We start from the raw sequence: 26200 nt of genomic DNA on the forward strand, positions 1-26200 counted from the left end.
TAAAACTGCCTCCACCGAAGTGACTGACCAGCCAAATACATTAAGGATTCTATTTATAAAAGGGCAGACTTTAAAAAAATAAATGTATTTTTTCTGTCTAGACATAACGACAGGAAGCATGAGATATGACACCAAATTCTTCAGCATGCATCAGCACTCTAACAGATCTACAGGTGCACTTGGCAAGAACCTTTTAGTGAAAGCCATAGTGAAACCACACACAATTTCATTTTCACCTGCTCTTTAAGAAAACACCTCTGGACTGCTGGCATATATTTGGCAGAAGTGGTGAGGAACTTGGATAATCATCCTTACCTCTGTAAATAGTGCTGCCATTTGAGTCTTTTAGCCAGTTTGCACCAAATGGAATTGATGACCTCTCTGCTTTTAGAATAAGACACATTTTGTATTTCCAACAGATTTTATTTGCACTTGCATGTGTTAAATTAAATAATAAGAATAAAAACATGTGATGAGTAAGGCAAGCCACAGTTTAGGAAGAAGAATAATAAACACTTCTGCAGATCTTGATCCACCAACATTTTTAAAATATTGGAAGTCTGCAGGGAGATGGACTTCTGTGGTTCAGGTGGGGATGCAAGGCTTGGCCTCATGCTAACTTCACTTTAAAGACTCTTTGGCATTAGTCAAATATTTCTTTAGTACAACATTCTCTTCTCTGAGTGAAAGAGGCAAATAACTTTTCAAAACAAAAGTATTTTAAAGTATTTTAAAAAGAAAACCAAAAGTCTGAATTCTTCACAGAACAGGATTAGACAAAAACAGAGAAAAAATTTGTAAAAGAATTCCACATAACCGAACAGGTGGCCATTGAAGTTTAGTACCTTAATTCTGCTGCTTGCACAGAGTATCTCAGGACCAGATTAACCGCCTTTAGGAAGAATTTCCCTTAAGAAGGAAGAAAACCAACATTTCAATCTTAAAGTAGAGATAAGACTTTTTAATCCTTAATGTTGGATGTTATTAATTACACCGTAGGAGTTTATGCTAAGTATTTTTAATGTTATATATACTTTTTAAGAGCAGTTCAAGTTGAGGGAATTGTGCTCAGCAGGCTAGCCGACGTAATTTTATTGGATGCCATCATTTCCAGAACAGCCATCCATAAAGAAATACAGCTACAACCAGGCGAACAAGATAACTCTATTCGATACATAATGCCATTCTCTAGATTAAATCCTTCTAGGAAATCCTAGGAAAAAAGTTGCTTTGAGAAAGAAGGGTGATACACAGTCGAGATGTTTGGTGAACAGCATTCATACAATATTAAACGTCAGTATTTGGATATTTTTTGCACTAGTTTGGGACAGAGTTATATATAAAATTTTTGTCATTTGTGCATGCTTATCTGAAATTAAGGTAATAACAATTCAATGCAATTCAATAATAAAATGACAAAAAGTTGAGGACAGAATTTAAACCACATGTTTGCTATTAGTTAAAGAAAATGTAATAAAACAAAATCAAAGCATTTTTATCAGATTTCAGGAAAAAAAAAATAACAACCATTTTTTTAAACATCTTATTTTGATGGTGTTGCTTTCACAATATGAAATTTCTTTATGATTTAAGTCTTTCCTAACCAGCTCTAAAAATGACTTCCCAGCTTAGTTAAAACAGTTTACTATTATGTTTTTTCTGCTACGTTGTATTTTAAAATACTATATATTGAGTTGGATGTTTGAAATAATGTTAGTCTTTTTCAGAAGAATCTAGGTGTATAACAACCAATTTTAACATACTTCTAAATATTTAAAATCATAAAAAATTTTTAAGTAATTAAATTTTACTTTCTCTTTTTTCTGTTTTGACTTTTCATTCATTTTCTTAATTTCTGTATCTCTATCACTTGTGCTTATTCCTAGTTGCTTATATTGTTAAATACTATATATATGTGTATATTTATATTTAATTTAACTTTTGCATTCTAAGGCTAATTCAGACATTCAGATTCTCATTATATTCCCTCATGAATTTTCCATCTTTTTTTTGTTAGATATCTTTCTACCCTGTGAAGATCTTCCTTGTGTCTGAATCCAGATTTCTAACCAGGGCACTTTTCTTACAATTCAGTTTGTCACTGGAGCATATATTCATATGCTGATATTAAGAAATGGACGCTCTGCTCTTTCATGATTTCCTTATTCCTTATGTCTTAATCTAATTCTTCTCTGCCTATTCTTTTCTGCACATATTTCTTCCCTTTCCTCCACTCCTATCCTTTGCCTCTCTTGCTTTTCCCCAATTTTGTCTATTTCCTCTTCGTTATCTTACATTTCTTGTATCTTAAAATATTCCTATTTTATCTTTAATCTTTTATTTCTGTTCCTCTAGTGAGCTTATTTTTCAAAGAAGCAGTAAAGCTTTTTCTATTTTGGACTTCATTCCCAAACAAGAAAAATTAGTGAAGAAAGCCAGAAGTCTTCCTTCTTCTGTGTGGTGAATATTCCTCTTCTCACTAGCTACAGGGGCTGGAGTGAAAGTGGAGTATTTTTTCTGCCATGTTGTTAATAATAAGAAAGGCAACTTCTCAGAAATAAAGCAAACAACATGGACAATTTCTTAAAGGTCTGCTATTGAATAAATGTGATACTATAGGACTGAATGCAGGAGGTAGAAATAGAGATGAAGTACCCACTGTTCTAAACAGTCGTTTTCACTTCTTCACTAATGTAACATACACTGTATTTTTAAGGTTAACAACATCAACTTGAGACTTTGAAGTAATTTCTTTTTCTAGGCTATTTTTGTTGTATTTTGCTGTTTTTTTTTTTTTTTTTTTTTTTTTTTTCCTAATACAAAGCTATGGTCTTTGTTATGGTATGCAAGCAGATCACTAGAGCCTGATGTAAATTTTGGGTAATGGAACAGACAATGAGAAACAGAGACAAGTGACTTAAAAATGGCTGGACATTACAAGTAAAAGAGCAAGAAGCAGAGTAAGAAGCTCATATACAGTGCTATGAGAGAAGGCCACATAATCCAGATAGTTCAGAGGGTGATATGCAAGAGATGGCTGAGCTTTGAAGGGAGGGCTGGGGGCCAGTTGGGAAAAGAATCTCACAGATTTTTTTACAGATGGATGATGTTAGCAATTGTACTAAACATTTCTACTCACTTGCACATTCTGACTAACATTTACATTATCAAGCAGACATAAGAGTTAAGGAGTCTGTACAGAACTTAGTCTTAATGCGAAAGGGGATAAAGTGACCTGCATAAGATCTGGCACATGAGGGAATGACAAAAACACAGACAAAACCCCTTTCTGAGAGCCAGTGTTTCATCCGGCTGGACATAGATACAAAAGCAACCTTAGGATTCCCACTGATGAATGTAGCTAAGAAGAGGAATAACAAGCTTGGTCTCCTGGAGGGGAAATGATTCCTCATTGCTTTGTTAGTTGGCACCATCTCAACTGATGAAAAAGCACTTTTAGCAGCGTATATGGAGATAATGTTTTCATCCTTCTGGCTGAAATGAAAGTAACGATGAGAAAAAAAATCAGAATCAGCACTGACAGAGCTCAAGAAATGTTGAGACAACAGAAGCAGCAGTACTTTCTTATCCACCAAGACAAGCCTTACATCAGGAGAAAACTAAATCTGAAATGACTGAAAAAGGGCATTAACCAAACAGAAACTAGTAAATGCAAAAAAATTACATACTTATTCAGTGCCTACTTGATGGTCCTTCAAACTTAAAAAAACAGTAAAATCTCTATTCTCACACCATTAATAGCATGCTTGAATTTACACAGATTTCTACATACTAAAATCAGGAGAAGCCCAATCACAAAATTATAGAATTATAGAAACATAGAATTGTTTGGGTTGAAAGCGACCTTCAAAGATCGTCTAGTCCAATCCCCCTTGCTATGGGCAGAGACATCTTCTACTAGGTCAAGTTGCTCAGAGGCCTGCCCAAACTGACCATGAAAACCTCCAGTGGTGGAGCATCCACAGATTCTCTGGGCAACCTGTTCTGGTGTCTCACAACCCTCATAAAAAGATTCTTCCTCATGCTTAATCTAAACCTACCCTCTTTTGGTTTAAAATCATTACCCCTGTCACTCCTGTCTCTCACTACAGGCCTTGGTAAAAAGTCTCTCTGTCTTTCTTATAAGTAGTCTATAAGTATTTAAAGGTTGCAATAAGATCCCCTAGGAGTCTTCTCCAGACTGAAAAACCCCAATTGTCTCAGCCTTTCTTCATGGGAGAAGTGTTCCAGCCCTCTGATCATTTCTGTGGCCCTCCTCTGTACCCGCTCCAACAAGTCCATGTCTTTCTTGTTCTGAGGGGCCTCAGAGCTAAGTGCAATATTCCAGGTGGAGTATCATGTGATTGGAGTAGAAGGGAGAGAATCACCTCCGTTGACCTGCTGGTCACGCTTCCTTTGGCATAGCCCAAGATACAGCTGTTTTTTTATGTTGCTAGTGCACTTTGCCAGCTCATATCCAATTTTCCATCCACCAGTACCCCAAAGGCCTTCTCTGCAGGGCTGCTCTTAATCCATTCATCCCGTAGCCTGTTTTGACATTGGGAATTGCCCTAACTCAGGTACAAGACCTCACATTTAGCTTGGTTGAACTTCATGAATTTTGCATAGCCACTCCTCAAGCCTGCCAAGGTCTCTCTGTATAGTATCTCTTCCCTCAAGTGTGACAACTGCACCAGTCGGCTTGATGCCATCTGCAGACTTGCTGAATGTGCACTCAGTCCCACTGTGTATGTCTTTGATGAAGATCTTGAACAGTATTTGTCCCAACATGGACCCTTAAAAGACACCTCTTGTTCCTGGTTTCCTGTTAGACATTAAGCTGTTGACTGTAACTCTTTGGATGTGAAAATCTATCCAATTTCTTATCCATCTGATGGTCCATCCATCAAATCCATATCTCTCTAATTTAGAGAAGGATATTGTGAGGGACTGTAGCAAATGCCTTACATAAGTCCAGCCAGAAGGTATCTGTAGGTCTTCCCTTGTCAACTGATGCAATTAGTCCATCATAGAATGCCACAGGATTAGCCAGGTCCTATTTGCCCTAGGTAAAGCTATTTTGGCTGTCTCTAATCACCTCCCTGTCTTCCATACGCCTTGACATGTCTTACAGGAGGATCTGTTCTGTGATTTTAATGAACATGGCCGTGAGCCTGCCTGGTTGCTATCATGAATGAGTGATTTAGACCATTTAAAGAATCACCATCAAAGAAATTATCAAAAGAATTTATGAAAGTGTAACGAAGTTTGACAATAAGGTTCCCTCTATCACTTGCTACATGGATGGAACACACAGAGGAAAACTGAGTTAGAAACGAATTAGAATGATTTATACAGAGACCAAAGACAGAAAAGTGTAAGTGAGAACCTGCCGTTGAGTCACAAGGTTCAGAATGGATAACCTTGCTTTCTAAACTCCTCCTCAGAGAGGAGCCTAGGTGCGGCTAGATGCAGACTTAGCCCCAGACTATATAAATGGTTTATGTTTAAAGGATTATATGTTTCTAGCAGCAGTCTCAGGTTTGTTCACATTTTTAAGGTGGATCATAAGATTTTTAGCAACCCTTCATCATTGACTAATTTACATTTACTAAGTGATTCGATAGAATTTCTACAATCACAACAATGAATTAATTACAGATTCAAGATGGCAATATTTATACTATATTTACTATGAGGTACCCAAATCAATTCACATATGCACACACACAGACACAAAGATATATAAACATATAAAGATTTAGCTGTTAAAAATTCCTCTCGAGTACAGTGAAATCACATTTCTCAATAGGTGAGGGTTGAACCTTAAGATGTGAAGGGTTTCAGCCCAGGTCCCGCCACTGGTCTTCAGCGATGGTCCTCTGAATTTCACAAAATTGAGAGTTTGAAAGCTCTGAGAAGCATCCCACTCAGAGGGAGATGCTGGTTGCAGCCTGCTGCCGTTCAGAAGAGTTCAAAGGGCCTCACTTAGGAACTCTGTTTATAGGGTCACCAGATGATTGACTTCAGACATCAATAAATTTCCATCCTGGCCCCAGTCCAGGTCAGTAGTTACTGGAATTCTCACAATTCCAGTAACACTGGTAGTGATTGTGAAGCCCCAGGCCGGGGTGGGCAGTTGTCACAAACATCCTTCTTGAGAAACAGATAAAGACGCTCAAATTAAGTAAACTCCAAAATCAGGCATGGTGCTTTGGGAACTTCCTTGTCTTGATAAGGGAGTGTGGAAGACTGAGAAAAACCCTGTAGAGGCAGCCTATTGGCTTGCAAAACCTGCCTATGTCACGCAGGCAAAGAAGTTAAGCATTTTGTCTTCAGCGGGAGGGGGGCTGTGAGACCATCAAGACCTTCCCCCATGTCCACTAACTCATTTTTAAGAACTTTTGGCAAGCTATGAGATACGTGCCTGAAGGGTATAAAAGGAGAACGGGCCAGCCCCTTGCTGTGCACGCCCACCACCGGAAGACCCCTACCACCAACTCAGAGACCGCTGCCAGATCCAAGGATAGTGATATCTTTTCGCTTATTTCTTCTCTTCTCTCTCCTTTCGTTTTCCTCTCTGTCTCTTTGGGCATATAAGGGTAAATGTTGTCAATTTGTCATCCTGCTGTATTCTGTGGTTTTGTGAAATCAAATACTGTGTTGTTGAGACCTTTGCCAAGTCAATATCCTATTCCAACCCCACTGTGCTAAAAGTAATGTTCAAAGTTCTCATCTTTTGTAATTCCATTGCCTTCCACGTAAATCTTTGGTTTTAGTCAAGGCTCTTGGTCATTTTTATGACTCTTGGTACTATACAGAGAATTAAAAAGTTTACCTTCCCCTTCACCCATTGAGTGGGACAGGACACTGATACACCCAAGTTACTATCTAAATAAGATTGTGCTCCAAGGCTGTCAGGGAATGACTGATTATTCCTGCTCTTGTTCCCCATCTTGTCCAGGAAAGTGGAGTTTCTGGCTCAGCGTCAGTGTCGCTCCCCACCTTAGCCATGCAAGAGATCCTGGTATGGTCAAAGGACACTTAACTGACAAACTCATTACACAAAAGTCAAGACTTGTTGGAAATTCCTGAGATCATAGAGCAGTTCAGGAGAGGGGGCTGAAATGCGCCTTCATGGTTGGCAGTTCCCAGTTCCTCCTTATTAACCTTTTTAAAAATGGGCTCAATATTTTCCTGTTTCCAGTCACTGGGGACTTTGTCTTACTGCCATGACTTTTTAAATATGATGGAGAGCAGCTTAGTGACTACATCAGCCAATTCTCTCAGGACTCTGGGATGCATCTCTAAGTCCCATGGACTTGTGTACATTCAAGTTCCTCAGGTGATCTCAGACTTGATCTTCTCTTATGATGGGAAAGATTTTGTTCCCCTAGTCCTTGCCTTGAGGTTCAGGGACTTGAGAGATGTGAGAGGACTTGTCCTGTAAATTGAAGTTTAATGGCAGTGGAAGATGATGATTTTCTTATTTTTCCATTTCTAGTTATAAAGTTGTTCAGAGCTTTTTCTTATTATTAGATAGCTATGATTATTCAGCCAATAAGTAGAAAAAAAAAATAGTTGAAAGGAACATAATATCATTCTTAAAAGAAATACACATTTTCTAAAGCACTTTGATATTCGCTGTGCTAAAAGTCTTTGCTGACTTTATAGAAAAGTATGTTCTTTTCTTCAAATAGAAACAGTATTTGTTTTTCAGTTGCTGCAGCAGTAATTGGACTCTAATGGGCCACATGAGTTTTTCCACGTTTAATTTTCCATATTTCCAAATGTATCTGTCTTTTGCCAGGTATTTTTTTTTTGTTTTCTTGCCTTGCTTTGCTTTGTTTCACCTTGCCTCACCTCACTTCTCAATGCCTTGCCTTACCTCACCCAAAAACTGTCAAAACCTTTAGCTAGAGAACAGCCTTGCATGCTTCATCTTCTGTCATCAAACTCATTCAAATGTTAGTTGATGTAATCTGACACACATACAGGTCAGTGTCTCATCTTCTTCTTTCCTTATTTTCATAAAAGAAAAAGTTTCACATGCTATGTTCAGTCTGTGTGCCTCTCTTCAGGAGGGAAGATATGCAGAGATGCTTAATCGGAAGACTACTTTTTTGTGGGTTTTTTTGGTTTGTTTTTTTTTCATTGCATGGATTGTACTGTCAGTCACTGTTCTAGTGAATCACAAATGCCTGCTGTTTATTCACTCTCACACTTGCAGACTGAACTATGTGTGATTTGGGATTTTCGTATTCAGTAATATTAAACAGATTTCATAGTTCGTCATTCATTTAGTCTTCATGGATGCTCCAGTGACTTGGAAATACACTTCAAAATATGACAGGCTTTTTGTTTGGTTGTTTTTTTTAGTTTGTGTGTGAGTTTTGTCTTTTTATTTTTTCCACTCTGCAGGATATGATGTTTGCACCGATCAGCTTTGTTTAAAAGATTTTTTTCTCTTATTTTTTTATGATTTTGTTTTTCTAATGTTGCATCTTATCAACTCTGTGTTGTTTCAATTCATATAACGAGATTTGTGGTCCCTTTAATTCCTTGCCCATGTCAAGTTGGCCTGCACGTGTTTCTTGAGAACATCAGCTGCTTTTCACAAAGATCGCTGTTTTTCTTCCAGCTTTGCAGAAGCAGGAGGACTTCATAAGAAATATTGCATTCAGTGGAAGGGGCTTTTTTTGCATCCCAAAAGTTAAACAGAAACATTTCTCACTTTTGATTAATATCAGACCCTTGCCACACACTTATAATAGGATTCCCAGTGTGAGAACTGGCACCAATGCATAGAATTGTGCTTTCCCCTGAACCAAAATTTATCTGCCTTCTCACACTATATTCATAGTTGTTACATTTCAATAGAATTAACATCATTGAAAAAGGGTAAGCTTTATCTACACTTGAAAAATAATTTTGCTTTCCACAAAGGAAAATAAAAACTATGACTTGTAGTGTGTGGTAAAATAAACTTACCTAATTTGAGAAGTAGAACTTGGATGCTCTCTTTTATCAAAGTGACAGTGTGCTTTTCTCAGGCACTAAAAATTTTTTTCTGTTCTCATGAGAGCTTTGTAGGATTTTGGGGTTTTATTTTTTCAGTTTGTTTTTTTTTTTTATTTGTTTGTATTTTGGTCAGAGGACCATAAGATGATAGTTATTGAATACCTGCTATTGAATATTTTCAGCTGCAGGTGTCCACATTTCTTCTTCCAAAGTATCTTACATGCTGAGTGGAACATTTTCATGAAAAGAAGACGTTAGATATCTCAAGATTAACAATACTGCTGTAAAAATGAAAGGACCATTTAACTTAAAATTCTGTGTGTGACATTAATTATGTGATTTGGGGCAGGGTGAAGATTACTCGGTATTTTGTGATACTCATCACATCAATATCTATGTTTACAGGTTTATTATTAACAACAGAAGTAATTAGATAGTCATAGTATGGAAAGATTCCCAACTAAAAAAAAAAAGAATCTTACATCTTTGATGGAAATATTTTGTCTCCTTTGTTGGGTAATATTATACTCCAGGCTGATGTTGATTTTTTCCCTTAGATTACTCACAAAGTAAATTCTTAATTGCTGTGAATAAGGCTGACAGAAAAAAAGCAAATATTTATTTCTCTGAAATAACTACAGCATTCCAGTTAAAAAGATCACTTTGCACATTTTTGGAATTGTATTTTGAAGAATTGTGTATAAACAGCATGAAGAAAAAAAAAATCAGACACCACCCTCCCTCCCAGTGTTTCAAAGTATACACATCTCTAGGACTCAATTAGTAGAATTGGAAAGATAGACAGTTCATATAATGATGTAACAGAATTTTCATCTCAAAAGAACTACTTGAAATCTGTCTTCAGTCTCAACTGAAATATATTCTCTGACCTTAAGATCAAGTGATTTTCTTGATATGATGTTGTACATTCTGTACAAAGCAGCCTCTAACCATAAGGCACGAAGGACTGTAATAGCAAGGCAATTTAGGAATTGATTCCAAGATATTTTATCTATACAGAAGAATAGAGAGATTGGTGGGGTTTTATTTTTCCTTTTCTTTTGCATCACGCATGAAATTCACAAAGTTCTTTCCAAAACAAATTAAAAATAGAAAAACAATATTAAACCAAGATTAATGGAAATATTAGGTCCTATAATATTAAAGACAGTTCTAATTATTGCCCAGTTCTAGAATAAAATCTTATCAAAACAAAAAATATCTAGAAATATTTAGCTATTACAATAAACAATAAACCATTTTTTTGTTGATTTGGTGAACAGAACAAGTTCATGAACCCATAGAGGACAGCGAGAGAGAAATGGCAAGACATCACCTATTTCCTCTGATGTTCATCTCATCTGTTCTGAAAAATAATCATGATTTCACAACCTTTCTAGAAAATCTGTTCAGGTTCTCAATCATTCTTAAATTTAGAAGAGTTTTGGCAGGGTTTTTTCCTCCTAAAATCTACCTTGAAACATACTTGTTTTTTTGCTAAACCTCAGGCTTATTGCCTACTACCTAGAACTCAACAGTATTTTACAGCCAGTAGACAGAAATAGCCGTTTTCAGGTGAAGTTTGTCTCGTTCTAGGACGATATACTAGTCAGGGAAGATAAACCACTGTCTTTAGTGTCCAGATCTCTCCAGTGGCAATAAAAAGAATGTAAAATGACTTGATCAGACTTAAGTGTATAATTTTTAGATATACAAAGTTCATTGAGATAAATCATGCTTCATGCACTCTGTCAGACTAACAAAGTGAAAACAGAAAATCATAACAGCATATCAGGGAAAGGAAGAATTTCAACAGGCATAATTAATATTCCAGACTCTGTAATTTCTACCTAAAAGAGAGAAATGAGTCAAATCACAACAGCATAGCTTAATAAGTCGTATAATAAATTTTGTTTTAGTAAAAAACGCTGCTAAAGAAACTTTGAGAAGCAAACAAAATGCAGGGGTCTATCTGAAAATGAAAGAATCATTACAGGATGTTGTCTCAACAGCAGCCAATACAAGCTTTGATATCAAAATGAGCAGGCTCATTGGCATCTATGACTCCAGGAATATCACATCTGGCAGCTGTGGATATAATAAGAAACAAAAAGACTAAGGAAAAAACTAAATCTATTAGAAAGGACAAACTAAACACAGAAAGAAGATAATGCAAGTATAAAATGATTTTGTATTTGGAATAAAACTACTTTTTTATTCAGATAGCATCAAGAATTTAAATCTGAAGTATGAACAGAAAACAATACCTTATGCATGAATATCTGTGAGACTTTCATGAAATTTGATAAACTGGATGCAAAAGGAAAACAGATTGGTCAATGAACAGTGTCAGTTAAGACTCTGAAGGCATCATAAAACTGAAAAAAACAAGTAATAAACTGGTTTTGCTTTCAGCGGAGACTCCCATTTCCTCCAGCATCACTCCACCTGCAAGATATCCACAGGATTCTGTACAATGATGTTAAGCTATTGTTGCTCGTAGGCTTTAATAGCATCATATACACAATCTGTTTTAGCACATGGCATTTAATTCTAATCTTCTATTTTGTGGAAATAATACCACACAAGTGAAGATTTGCCTTGAGGTTGTCTCTGCAATATTTCATTGGCTGACCTCTCAGCAATTGACTGTATTTTAATAAGTGACAGAAAATAGCTTTAGGCAATCTCTCTCCTGATATATGTACCAGATGACTGGACGAGAAAAGGCAAGCCTGCAGGATCATTGCTTTGATGCTCAGTATTTGACAACACTAAAATGTTAGTGTTTGAAGCTTATCCTACCATTTTACACCAGCAAGGACATGAAGAAAACATAAATTAACTAAGGTGATTGATGTGGTGGCTGAAGACTGTTCAAATTCTGTAGCTGTTTAGAGGAATGATGGTTATAACTGGACCATGACAGATTTTAGATGAAACAAGGATTTTAATATAACTTTAAGCATATACATAGTGATAACACTCACACTTATTTTCCCACCCTGTAAAGTGACAAAAGTCTTGTTAAGATGGCTAGCCAATAGGGAGCATTTTAGTATACATCCCTTATGAGGGAGGACATTCTTGACGGAATAAGAATGTCAGAATAGAATCGCCTTGGCTCTCATCATTTTTCCTTTTCTCCAGAGCAGGAGTGGGGAGTCCTAGGTATAGCACAGATTTTTCTGTTCCGTACCTTTTCCACTGCCAACCACACACAAGCAATTTATTTCCCAAATATTTTTCATTTCAGAGTCATAAAATCTAGTTTATGTTCAAATATCTTTGTCTTTGGTTTTCTTCTTTTTATGCATGAACAAATAAGTCAGATATCACTTCTGCCCTTCTGTTTAAAAAGTAATATTATGTTTTTCTGAACAGCCTATTGACACAAATGTCTTTGTGCTGAAATTGGAAGTCTGAAGGCAAAATGCTGTTTGCCTTGAGGAAGACAGTGGGACACTTTAAATGTTAATCCCAAATACAGAGAATAGGTCTTTTCCTTTGAGTGTAGGAAATAATATTTTAAGGTATTTTTGGGCTGAGTACATTCGCTTTGTACATTTTCTGTTCCCCTTGTCTGTGCATAGAGTTAACCTTAACACTTATGATGGTTTTTTTTATGTCCATGATTTCTGAAACATGTAATAATGAGCGCGTACATTCTGTTGATTTGTTCTACTATTTAAGATACTTCATCTAAGGGGAAAGACCCTCAAAAACATCTGATCGTGAAACACCCTTATTTAGGTAAACCTAAAGGGCAGGTTTTACAATTTATAACCATAATGTTCAGTGGTTTTTTTTAAAGTTATGTTTTTCTAAAACATAGGCTTTGTTCTTTTTTAGATGTGTATTTTGTCCTAAGTATTTGATGGGAGATTTAAATTATGAAGATGCTAAACATGAGAGAAAATCAGACTTGAATATATATGGTCACTGAAGTGAAGAAAAATCCCTTTTAAGAGCAAAACATTTCCTTCAGTTTCCTCCAATCAAGCAAGTGGAGTACAGGATCCAACAATAACCTAACTGATCTACTGAGAGCTTTACTAGTACAGAGGTCCTGAGCACAATGTATAGGTAAGTGTAGTGAATTCAACATTGCATAAAAAACTGGAATCACAATAAATCTTATATTTAGTCACCTGCACCTACACAATAAATCTTATTTGTAGAGCTTGCTTTCAAAGTGCAGACCAGCATATATTGATTGTTGGTTTTCAGAATCATGGAGTTTCAGCCATCCAGATCCATGCTTGAAGTTGAAAATTAGTGGGATTTTTTTCACCTTGAGTTCTGCAGGAAGTAAAAATCCCCAATATCTATAATTTATCCGTCTCATAATCTGTTAAATATTACTGTATTCAAAAGATCTTTAACACAAGGAAACTACTAATGGGGACGCAAAAGACCAATGTGTTCTAGTTATGACAAAGTATTATGTTGTCATTTACATAAACTTCCCTTCTTTCTTGAATGCTTACAATAATGAGTCTGATTTGGGATTTAGATTGACAAATATTGTATAACCTAATATGTATCTTCGTATAATAACTTCTGGTTACCTTTAAAGTTGGTTTAAATAAAGCCCTGAAGAGAATAGTAATTAGGAAAAGAAATATGTGAAGTAAGACTGTAGAGTCCTGAAGTAGGTTTTAATACATTCTCATTTACATATGAGCTAATTGTGCAAGACTCAGTTCAGCTATCTAGGTATTAATGGCTATTATTGATGCTTTAGGGTTTCTGCTTATTATAGTTTAGCTGTGGCTGGCAACAAAAGCAGCACACAGCTGCCCCTCCCCCCATTGGGATGCGGAGGAGAATGGAAAGAAACTGGAAAAAAACTGGTGAGTCGGGATAAGGGCAGTTTAACAGAACAGCAAATAAAGGGAACAATAACAACAATGATACAGACAAGGGGAATACAAAAAACAAACCAGCCTAACACAGAGAGCTGCTCCCACCGCCTGCCGCCGACTTGCGCTCGCCAGCCACAAGAGAGTTCCCGCCACCCAGCTTCCCCTCAACCAGAACCCAGCATGATAGCACACGGTATGGAATACCCTGCTCTGTTTGGTCAGGTGGGGTCAGCCTGCCCGGCTGTGTCCCTTCCTGGATTCTGGTGAAAATTAACTCTGTCCTGGCCGAACCCAGGACATTATGCACCCCTTATTCTATATGATCTACGTCATGCCCAGGTCCCCCATTGTCCAGATGATCACCACCACTTCTCCTGTCTTGAGATATCATTCCCTCAGTCTATGGATCATCACTCTAAAGTGTCCATTGAGTTCATTTGATCCATGACTTCGGGCTCCATCTGTCGTAACAGTCTTCCATGGCAGGAGAGGTGATGTTTGGTGATGGGCGGTCGCTTGCTGCATCCGGAGCCTGCAGCTGATGTATCCGGTGTGGCTCGTGCCCAGAGTCTGCAGCAGATGTTGATGTTCATGAAGTTGCTGGATGCCAGTTGTTGAAAACCAGGTCCAGTCCCATCATCGCTGTGCTCTGCTAGGTTTTCATCAAAAAGTCCATCCTTCTTTAATCTGGACGATTCTTACTATGATACTACTGGTATAACATGCAACAATTATAGCAGTGATAACAGACAGTGACAGGGTTAATTAACAATTAACTTTGTACAATTTATTTATGGACTATTCTCATCCTAAATCAAATCCCTGTGAGGTAGACATCAGACTTCCCCATCCTTCCGCATTACCCACCAGGTATACCCAGGTCCTTGAGCAAAAGCAATCCCGCGGACGGGCTTGCCTTTGCCCGAGGCAGGACTAACCCAGACTATCTTCCCCAACATGTTCCAAATGTGCACTACAGGGACTTTACCCCCTTCTGCAGGGCGCTGAGGTTTTGACTGGGCAGGACCAGCCCGGTTGGTGGATCCTCTGGTGTTAACCAACCAGGTGGCCTTTGCTAAATGAGCATCCTAGTTTTTGAAAGTCCCACCCCCAATTGCTCTCCAAGTGGTTTTTAGCAGCCCATTGTACCGCTCGTTTTTTCCAGAGGCTGGCGCATGGTAGGGGATGTGATATACCCACTCAATACCATGTACTTTGGCCCAGGTGTCTATGAGGCTGTTACAAAAATGAGTCCCGTTGTCCAACTCAACCATTTCGGGGGTGCCATGTCACCACAGGACTTGTTTTTCAAGGTCCAGGATGGTATTCCGGGCGGTGGCATGGTGCACAGGGTAGGTTTCCAGCCATCCGGTGGTGGCCTCCACCATTGTGAGCACATAGCGCTTGCCTTGGCTGGTTTGTGGCAGTGTGATGTAGTCAATCTGCCAAGCCTCCCCATATTTATATTTTAGCCATTGTCCTCCAGACCACTGAGGTTTTACCCGCTTGGCTTGCTTGATTGCAGCACATGTCTCACATTCATGGATAACCTGTGCGATGGTGTCCATGGTCAAGTCCACCCCTTGGTCACGAGCCTATCTGTATGTCGCGTCTCTTCCTTGGTGGCCCGAGGTGTCACGGGCCCACCGAGCTATAAAGAGTTCACCCTTATGTTGCCAGTCCAGATCCACCTGAGCCACTTCAATCTGGGCAGCCTAATCCACCTGGTGGTTGTTCTGATGTTCTTCAGTGGCACGACTCTTAGTGACATGGGCGTCCACATGATGCACTTTTACAACCAACTGCTCTTGCCAGGCAGCAATATCTTGCCACAATGGGGCAGCCCAGATGGGTTTGCCTCTACTCTGTCAGTTGTTCTTGTTCCATTGCTGTAGCCACCCCCACAAGACATTGGCCACCATCCAAGAGTCGGTGTAAAGATAGAGCACTGGCCACTTCTCTCGACTGGCAATGTCTAAAGCCAGCTGGATGGCTTTCACCTCTGCAAACTGGCTGGACGCATCTTCTCCCTTGGCAGTTTCTGCGACTTCTCGTGTAGGGCTCCATACAGCAGCCTTCCACCTCCGCTGCTTCCCCACAATGCAACAGGACCCATCCGTGAACAGGGCACACTGTTTCTTACCTTCTGGCAGCTGGTTATACAGTGAGGCCTCTTCAGCACGTGTCACCTCCTCCTCCTTTGGTGATGCTCCAAAATCTTTGCCTTCTGGCCAGTCCATGATTACCTCCAGAATTCCTGGGCGACTGGGGTTTCCCATTTGGGCCCGCTGGTTGATCAGTGCAACCCACTTACTCCACGTAGCATCAGTGGCATGATGCGTAGAGGGGACCCTCTCTTTGAACATCCAGCCGAGGACTGGCAACCGTGGTGCTAGGAGGAGCTGTGCTTCAGTGCCGACCACTTCTGAAGCAGCTTGAACGCCTTCGTATGCTGCCAGAATCTCTTTTTCAGTGGGAGTATAGCGGGCCTCGGATCCTTTGTATCCCTGGCTACAAAACCCCAGAGGTTGACCTCGAGACTTCCCTGGTGCTTTCTGCCAGAGAATCCAGGTTTCCGTGTACAGCATGTTTTTAACATCTTGCCCTGACCGGACTGGACCAAGGGCTACAGCATGAACTATCTCCCGTTTAATTTGGTCAAATGCCTGTCACTGCTAAGGGCCCCTTTCAAAATCATTCTTCTTCTGGGTCACGTGGTACAGAGGCCTTACAATCTGGCTGTAATTTGGGATGTCCATCCTCCAAAAACCCACAACACCCAGGAAGGCCTGTGCTTCCTTTTTGCTGGTTGGTGGAGACACAACTGCTATTTTGTTGATGACATTCACTGGGATTTGACGGCACCCATCCTACCATTTTATTCCCCAAAAATTGGATCTCTTGCGCAGGTCCCTTGACTTTACTTCGCTTAATGGCGAAACCGGCTTTCAGAAGGATCTGAACTATTTTCTCCCCTTTCTCAAAAACTTCCTCCACTGAGTCTCCCCATACAATGATGTCATCGATGTACTGCAGATGTTCTGGAGCTTCACCCTCTTCCAGTGCAGTGTGGATTAGTCTATGACAAATGGTGGGACTGTGTTTCCACCCCTGCAGCAGTCAATTCCAGGTGTACTGGATGCCCCTCCAGGTGAAAGCAAACAGTGGCCTGCACTCTGCTGCCAAAGGGATGGAGAAGAATGCATTAGCGATGTCAGTTGTAGCATACCACTTGGCTGCCTTTGACTCCAGCTGATATTGAAGTTCTAGCATGTCTGGCATGGCAGCACTCAGCGGTTGTGTGACTCCATTCAGGCCACGGTAGTCTATTGTCAGTCTCCACTCTCCAGTAGATTTTCTCACTGGCCATATGGGACTAATAAAGGGCGAGCAAGTTTTGCTGATCACTCCTTGACTCTACAGCTGGCAGATCAGCTGATGAATGGGGTAAGGGAGTCTCGGTTGGTACGATATTGTCACCGGTGCACCGTTGTGGTCACTATTGGCACCTGTTGTTCTTCAACCCTCAGCAACCCCACAACGGAAGGATCCTCTGAGAGACCAGGCAAAATGGACAGCTGTTTAATTTCTTCCCTCTCCAAAGCAGCTATGCCAAAAGCCCACCGATACCCCCTTTGGTCCTTGAAATACCCTCTCCTAAGATAGTCCATACCAAGGATGCATGGAGCCTCGGGGCCAGTTACAATGGGGTGCTTCTGCCACTCCTGCCCAGTGAGGCTCACTTCAGCCTCCAGTACACTCAGCTCTTGGGACCCCCCTGTCACTCCCGAAATGCAAATGGACTCTGACCCTTGGAAATCTGATGGCATTAAAGTACACTGTGCACCAGTGTCCACTAGAGCTTTATAGTCTTGCGGATCTGACGTGCCAGGCCACCGAATCCACACCGTCCAACAAACATAGTTGTCCCTTTCCTGCACCTGGCTGGAGGCAGGGCATCTCTAATCCTGGTCAGAGAATTTGCTGCTCACTTGCTGTAAGAATGACTTGGAGGTCCCTTCCAGAGGATCGGAATCAAGATCAAACTGCCTACCTGGTCTGGAGAGCTGGCTTCTGGAAACTGGAGAGGCATTTTTCCTAACAGAATCCCCTTTGGTGATTGTTTTACCTTGCAAATCATGCACTCGTGCCTCTAGACTTGAGGTAGGTTTTCCATCCCGCTTCCACATGTCCTCTCCGTGATAACACAGGTAAAATCTCAGAGTGCCCCGTGGTGTATAGCCTCTGTATTCTCTCTCTTGAGCAGAGGAACACTTGCCCCTAATGGCTGAGATGCTCGCCCGTACAGGTGGGGAGTAGGACATGTTCTCTTTGAGTCGCTGAACCTTCTGGGACAATTTTTCCATGCCTGACACGAGGGAGGAAGAGAGGCTTTCTTCATATTGCCAGAGTCGGACAGCCACCTCATCCACAGTGGGTGCCTCCTTATCTTTCCAGTCTACTACTGCCGGTGAGTTGGCATATGAGGATGGTGTGCTCCACACAAACTTTCTCCACATCTATCGTTTGCACTGGACTTCATCTGGGTCTGTGGGTAACTGCTCATCATCTGGTTCATAGTAAAGCAGCTCCCGCACAGCTAATTCCCTCATGTACTGAATAGCCCTTTCCATATTGGACCACTTGCCAGGATAGCATACCACGTCCTCACTGAAGGGGTACCTCTCCCTCACGCCTGACAGAAGTCTCCTCCAGAGGCTGAGGACTTGTTCCTTTTTCCCAATGGCCTTGTCAATGCCCCCGTCCCTGGCCAGGGATCCCAGCTTCTTGGCTTCCTTGCCCTCTAATTGCAAGCTGCTGGCCCTGTTATCCCAGCACTGCAGCAGCCAGTCGACAATGTGTTCACCAGGGTGGCAGCTGAAATCTTTCCACGTGTCTCGCAGCTCACTCAGGGACAGGGATTGGGTGATGATCTCTGTCTCTGTCTCACGTGATGACCCTGGCTCGTTGTCATCCTTCCCAGAGCGATCTGCTCTCTTTGCATCTTTCTTTAGTTTTACAGGGGCGACTGCTACCGGCACAGGTTGGTTTTTGGACTCAGCCGCGATGCCAGCTGCCGCAGCTGGGGCTTGAGCAGCTGCCGTGCCTGCCGGGCAAACCGGGGCCGCCCCTTCGATCGTGACAGTGGCAGCGGTGGTGCCGGTCGGGTGAGCTGTGACTGCCTGCTGGGCTGGAGGGGCTGCAGGGCCGGCTGGGGGGGTAGTGCCAGTCCAAGTGTCTGCCGCTTGTTTCCCCGCCTTTCCCCTTTAGGGCACTGAACATTGTTGAAGAAGAGAGCTCGGTAGGCGTGGGCCAGACGCCAGCACAGTGCTGTGATTTGTGTCTCTCTGGAGTTCTCAGGGTGGCAGCACACTTTTTGCAGATATTTTACTAGTTTGTCCGGATTCTGCACTTGTTCAGGGGTGAGTTTCAAAGACACTGGGGGTGCCCGCTGCCCTAGGTACTTGCCCATGCTGTCCCACACACCCAGCCACTCATAGCCATCCAGCCCCGGGGCAGGTCTCTGCACGATGTTCTTAACTACTTGTTTAACCCTAAACAAAACCTGCAACCCATTCAGGAGGCATAACAATCGAAACTCACTGGCCTAAGCATCCCGCGGGTACTCGAAATTCTAAAAAGCTGTTAGGACTAGCCTGAAGGAGGGGGGCAGTTGACAGAGTGGGGGAAGGTATCCCCTCCTGTTTTCCCCACAGGCTGGTTTCGATTATTAGCAAACTCAAAGACATAGGATCCAACGTATGGAAATAACCACAGTGCCGCATGCAAATACAATTCTAATTTCATGCACAGTGATGTTACCATGTCATAATTCGATATCATACAGTACAGCAAAATCGTCATCCTGGTCCTTTTCCCCCAGGTAACGAACAGCACTGCAACGAACACAGAAAGCAGGTACGGGTTTACATACCAGAGCCACTTGATCAAATTCAGAAACATTTTTTACCAGCGACTGTTTAACTAACAAAATAAATGCATATAACAAAATCTAAGAAAGCTGTTTTAACACACGCTGCTCAGCCCTGCCATTATCCCCGCCCCACGTTTGGGCCCCAAATTTAGTGTCATAGTTTAGCATCAGCACAAGACTGACAGATGTTACCAAGGACCTATGGGATCATTGTGTTCTTCTGGAGTGGCAGGTGGAGGTCAGGAGAATACTTAGACTCATAAAAAGGCACCAGACATCTCTGTCCAGGCAATTTATTTTTCCTGTAGTCGAGAGAGGCAAGAGGCCTTTGACAATTAGTCAGCTGAACAAATGTCACTGTTTATAGCCACAGTGTTTCTGAAAGCATATATACTTTCTGGTACTTCATCACTGGTTGAAGGAAAATTATACCTTGTCAGCTGCATAAGTAATAAATTCTAATTATTCAATCTGACTTTCTGAAAAGACAAGAGTTTCCTGCTGTATATATAGTGGCTCCTTATACAGAAACATGTAGCTGAGAAAAACTAATAAATTTATTTTAAAATTTCCATGCTAGAAAATAATTTAAAATCATTGAAAACTTACTTGATGGCTAGTTACTCTCATTCTTAGAAAGCCTATTTAGCTTTCCAGTCATTATACCTTCCATTACTATTCCTTGCTTTTCTACTATACTGCATAGTCATCTAATGTCAGATTCTTGTTCCTCATGTAGATATTTATAGTCTGTGATTTATTCAGGCATTTAATCTTGCTCAGAATAAGCTAGATTTATGCAGACCTTGAATTGCTCACAATAAGGAACAACTTCTGATCCTGTAAGGATTTTCTTGTCTCATCAGGTGTTGGTTTTTTGACATCTCCATATTCTTGAAATGGTTCTTCTTAAAGACCCAAAAGGGTTCTTTTGAAGTTTTTAATTCAGGACTAGACAGATCATTCAAAATTAGTCACTCCAGCACTGGTTGTTGAAGTAATACAACCCTTTAATTTAATATCTCTGTGATATCATCTTATATCCTAACTGGTTGTGTATGATCCTTGTAACAATACTTGGGTTGTTGACTGTTTTTCTTCTTTTTTTCCCTGTTTCAATATTGATTTTTGTTTCTGTGGAAATTCAATAGATATAATCGAAGCCTGCACTTACGGTAAATGAACATTGTACCACTCACAACTGGTAACAGAAGACGTAAGTTAAGAGTTCTGACAGCTTCTTGCTTAAAGGAATGTTTTACATTCAGATCTGAATGAGATTTAGTCTTAGAAAATATGCTCATTTCTTCTATAGATTCGCTCAATATAATAGCAATTTAATAGATGGCTTAAATCTGTTGAACCAGTGTCATCACAACCCCAGCTAAAATAAGCTTCAGCAATGACATAGAATAATGTCCTTACTAATGTAGACAAGCACTTTGTATGTTTTCCACAGTATACTGATTGTTTTTCATGGGATGCTATATTGTTTCATACTAATCACCATTGATCTACTTGTCATGAAGAAATCATCTTCATAGATGGTTACCATAGTAAAATAACAGAATTTAACACAGAAGATTAATTTTGAACTTCAGTCTGACATCTTAAGAGAACACAGCAAGGAATATTGAAGTCAAGAGGATGCCCCAGGAAATAAATTCTGCAGAGGCACAGAGAATACACTGCTAGTAAAAAATCTATTTCTAATAGTAAATTTTTACACCCAATGCAGAAGCCATCAGCTGGAATTTTCCTTACTGCATACTTAGGTACATTCCTAATTTTTAAAAATTTATTTCCCTCTCCCCACCCCTCTAGGGTCCTAATGTCGCCGTCTCTGACTTTCACATTGTGAAAGCTGAGTCAAATACTCAAAATATCCATTCCAGTAGTTAACTGGAGAGAGATGGTTACAGATGGTTTCTTGTCTTTAATACTTTCTATTGTGTCTGGATCCCACAATGAGAGACATTACATGGATAAAATCTAAGCAATACAGTGTCTAACACTTTCAGACATCTGAGTGACAGCACTTTTTCTAAGTACAGATAGTCAGATGAGGATATCCTTCACTGAAAAAGGAAAAGTAGAAATAGCATCTAAAAAGTTAGGTTTGTGTTTTGTTTTGTTTTCACATATATGTCCTCATCGAGGGTACATAGCTATCTGTTTATGACTTCCCTAAGCATAACCCGTATGTGTAGCAGAGACTGCAAAGAAGACTCAGTAGGCAGTGCACAGAGCTCCATGAAACAACTTTTTTGAAAAAACTTGAGCCAAATCTATGAACAGTACAATGAAGCTGAAGGTTTGATCATATACGCCTGAAAAACATGAACTAAGAGGAGAGTATTTAGCAGATTCACTCCATAGTACAATGTTGTGTGACTTTGAAAACAACGTTGAAATGAGTCAGACCAACAAATACTAACACAGTTAATTAGCAAAGAAAGATAATTACACAGCTTTTTTAGCAACATTGGGGTGATTCTAAAAATATTATAGATATGTCCTAGATGTTATGTCTGAAGGATTCATCTCACTGAATTATAACCCTTTCTTACTCTGTTCTTAAATTAATACTTTCAAAGACTTCTACATTAATTATGCATTTCAAACACAGTTGTGTCCCACACTATATCCATAGATTATGAACAGAAGTCTGTCATTAGACATAAGCTTTCAGCATTATTAGGGCTTGAATTTTTATAGTGCTTAAAAAAATATTACTGCAAGGTAATTTATATTACTGTGGGAATGAATCAATGGAGAAAATTGATACTCCTATACCACAGAAGCAAGTGTAAATAAGTTGGAAGGCTAAATTGCTAATTACCCTATATGATATTGCTCACTGATTGTCTTCTACGTGTACACACACACATACATATCCATCAAACTAAAAACAGCAAAATGTTTGAGGTTTATTTTACACAGTATGTCTAAACAGAAGTCTCTAAAGAAAAGGACATCAAGCCAGAATTTTCTTAAAAAACAGCTTCTGATATTACAGGATTTTACAATAGAATGTGTTATAATGAAGAGAGTGAATGATACATACTCAGCTAAATTTAAAATTATATTTTGGAATTTCATTATAATAAAACATTATTACAATACGCATTATATGGATCATATTTCATTATATATCAATAAATTATTACTCTGTTTTATGAATTAGACTGTTTCTCTCTTATTATATGTATTGTGAATGTTAACTAATCAGTTTTTGTATTTTGGAAATCCTGGTAATGAATTAAAGGATGAACAGCTTGGTGGTAGAGCTCTTAAAGTTTGCACTTAATTTTAAGCTACAAAATGACTTACCTACGTAAGAACAAGATCAATAAATGTTTAGAGCTGGATCCAGTATAGAAGATAGGGACTTGTAGCTGAAGTAAAATGTTTGGTTTTAGGTAGAAGGCTTTCATAGTGCAATAAGAAACTGAGGCATTTAAACTCTGCACAATATACATAGGGCTGGGCATCTCAGAGGCATGATCCAAAAAGACTGGTATGTTGATAAGAGCTATATCCTATCTTCTTCCCTGATCCTCACTTATATTCTTGGAATATCTCCTTATTTGAATTTCAGGTACCAGTCCCACTCATATTTATATGACTCTACATCACTGATTATGTTCAGTGGGACATCAGGGTTTTATGAAATAATCTAATGGCTATTCACCAAGAAACAAACTGGGTTTATCCTTAGCTAGAAGAGGTTCAAATCTGTATTTCTGGCATTCAGGAGTTCAGATCTATATTTCTAGCATCCAGGATGGTTTCTTACCACCATGCTATAGACAAGGTAAAATTAGACAGGGTTAGATTAGCCATCTGTAAACAAGTTCAGATCATGGCTGTTGAAGTCATGATACTGTGCAGAATATAATGAAAAGCTGATATGACTAAAAGAACAAAACTCAATAGAGCACAAATCTGTGATTCTTTTTTCTTCAATTACAAAATATGAGTAGAGGCATTGAATTATTATTGCAGATATAATTTATCGTAGTTATAGGCAAGTAAACAGAAAAATCCCCAATAGTGGTCCAAATGAAGTATACTTCATTTTGTCTCATACTTTGGTTACAAACAAATTGTACGGCAAAGTCCTTTCCCTGTGAGCTTCTAGCCCAGAGATACAGATAAGAAATAAAATGAGAACTATTAATATATAGATACTGACATTTCCATAACTGACCCTTTCTGTCTTGCAAAGTTAGTTTAATGTCCAATGAAATTTCTGTGAAGTCACATTAAATGGCAAGAAAAATCATTATTTTGCTTATGGAAGGAAATTAGTCAGGCCTTTCATAGGCATTTTAATTTCAGCAGCTTTCACTACAAATGTAAAATACTATTCACGTATTCATTTGCTTGCTTTTCGCTAGTACAAAGCACATCAACTCCTATTTGTATTGATGCAAATAAAAAGGAAGCATAGAATCTTGAAAAATAAGCATATTTTGTAGGGTCAATATGTTTTCATAAATCTGTCAAGGAGAAAATATTTGGACTCAGCATGGCTGAGTCAAGACCTGCTGGTCAAACTAAAGGTCAAGAGGGAACTGCACAGGCAGTGGAAGCAAAGACAGATATCTTGGGAAGAGTACAGGGATGCTGCCCATTTGTATAGGAATGAGGTCAAGAGGGCCAAGGCACAGCTGGAGCTGAACTTGACAAGGGATGCTAAGAATAACAACAAGGGCTTCTACAGGTATGTCAGCCAGAAAAGGAAGGCTAAAGAAAGTGTACCCTCCCGATGAACAAGAATGACAACCTCATATCAACAGATGAGGAGCAGGCTGAGGTACTCAACAACAGTTTTGCTTCAGCCTTCACTGGCAACCTCTCTCCCTGCCCCTCCCCAGTTGATGGAATGAAAGATGGGGACCAGGGGTGCAAAGCCCTTCCCAGTGTAAGAGAGGACCAGGTTCATGACCACCTGAGGAAACCAAACACACAGAAGTCTACGGGATCTGACGAGATGCATCCCAGAGTCCTGAGAGAACTGGTTGATGTAGTTGCCAAGTCATTCTCCATGAAATTTGAAAGGCCATAGCAGTCAGGTGAAGTCCCTTGTGACTGGAAAAAAGGAGACATTGTGCCTGTTTTCAAAAAGGGTAGAAAGGAGGACCTTTGGAGCTACTCACCAGTCAGCCTCAGCTCTGTGCCTGGCAAGACCATGGAACAGATCCTTCTAGAAGCTGTGCTAAGGCACTTGGAGGACAGGGAGGTGATTCAAGACAGCCAGCATGGCTTCAGCAAGAGCAAGTCCTGCCTGATCAACCAAGCGGCTTTCTATGATGGCGTGATTAGATCAGTGGACAAGGGAAGATCTACGGATGTGATCTATCTGGATTTCAGTAAAGCCTTCAACATGATCCCCCACAACATTCTTCTCTCCAAATTGGAAAAATATGGAATCGATGGGTGGACAGTTCGGTGACTAAGAAATTGGTTGGAAGGTCTCAGCCAGAGGATAGCGGTCATTGACTCAATGTCCAAATGGACGCCTATGACAAATAGTGACCCTCAGGGTTCCGTACTGGGACTGGTGTTTTTTAACGTTTTCATCAATGACATAGACAGCGAGATCGAGTGCACCCTCAGCAAGTTTGCAAATGACACCAAGCGGAGTGGTGCAGCTGACACACCTGAAGGACGGGATGCCATCCAGAGAGACCTGGACAAGCTGGAGATGTGGGCCTGTGTGAACCTCATGAGGTTCAACAAGGCCAAGTGCAAAGTCCTGCACATGGGTTGGGGCAACCCCCTCTATCAATGCAGGCCGGGGGATGAAGCAATTGAGAGCAGCCCTGCCGAGAAGACTTGGGGGTACTGGTGGATGAAAAGCTTGACATGAGCCACCAATGTGCACTCGCAGCTCAGAAGGCCAACAGTATCCTGAGCTACATCCAGAGTAGCATGGCAGACAAGTCAAGGGAGGAGATTCTGTCCCTTTACTCCGCTCTGTTGAGATCCCACCTGGAGTCCTGCGTTCAGCTCTGGAGCCCTCAGCAGAAGAAGGTCATGGAGCTGTTGGAGCCTGTCCAGAGGAGGGCCACAAAGATGGTCCGAGGGCAGGAGCACCTCTCCTATGAGGAAAGGCTGAAAGAGTTTGGGCTGTTCACCTTGGAGAAGAGAAGGCTGAGGAGACCTTAACAGCCTTTCTGTACCTGAAGACAGCCTGTAGGAAAGATGGGGAAAACATTTTCAGCAGGGCTTGTTGCGATAGGACAAGGAGCAATGGCTTTAAACTAAGGGAAGGTAGATTTAGACTAGATATAAGGATGACATTTTTTACCATAAGGGTGATGAAACGGTGGAACAGATTGCACAGAGAAGTAGTGGAAGCCCCATC

The 26200-nt window shown here is 40.2% G+C and overlaps 1 long non-coding RNA gene across 3 annotated transcripts in view; it reads right to left on the reverse strand.

Moving 5' to 3' along the window:
* Positions 1–420: 420 nt before the first annotated feature.
* Positions 421–26200, reverse strand: part of LOC142361651 (uncharacterized) — a 91583-nt gene continuing 65803 nt past the window's right edge. Inside the window, exons 5-6 of one of the 3 annotated variants that reach the window (XR_012764289.1) lie at positions 25971–26026; positions 421–3495 (exon numbers count right to left, since the gene is read on the reverse strand). This is a non-coding gene — a long non-coding RNA (uncharacterized LOC142361651). Of the gene's footprint in view, positions 3496–22583; positions 26027–26200 lie in introns of those variants that run through there. The other 2 variants (XR_012764290.1, XR_012764288.1) reach the window with 2 other exon arrangements.

The sequence above is a fragment of the Opisthocomus hoazin genome, chromosome 1 (assembly GCF_030867145.1).
Source record: "Opisthocomus hoazin isolate bOpiHoa1 chromosome 1, bOpiHoa1.hap1, whole genome shotgun sequence".
Lineage (NCBI taxonomy): Eukaryota > Metazoa > Chordata > Aves > Opisthocomiformes > Opisthocomidae > Opisthocomus > Opisthocomus hoazin.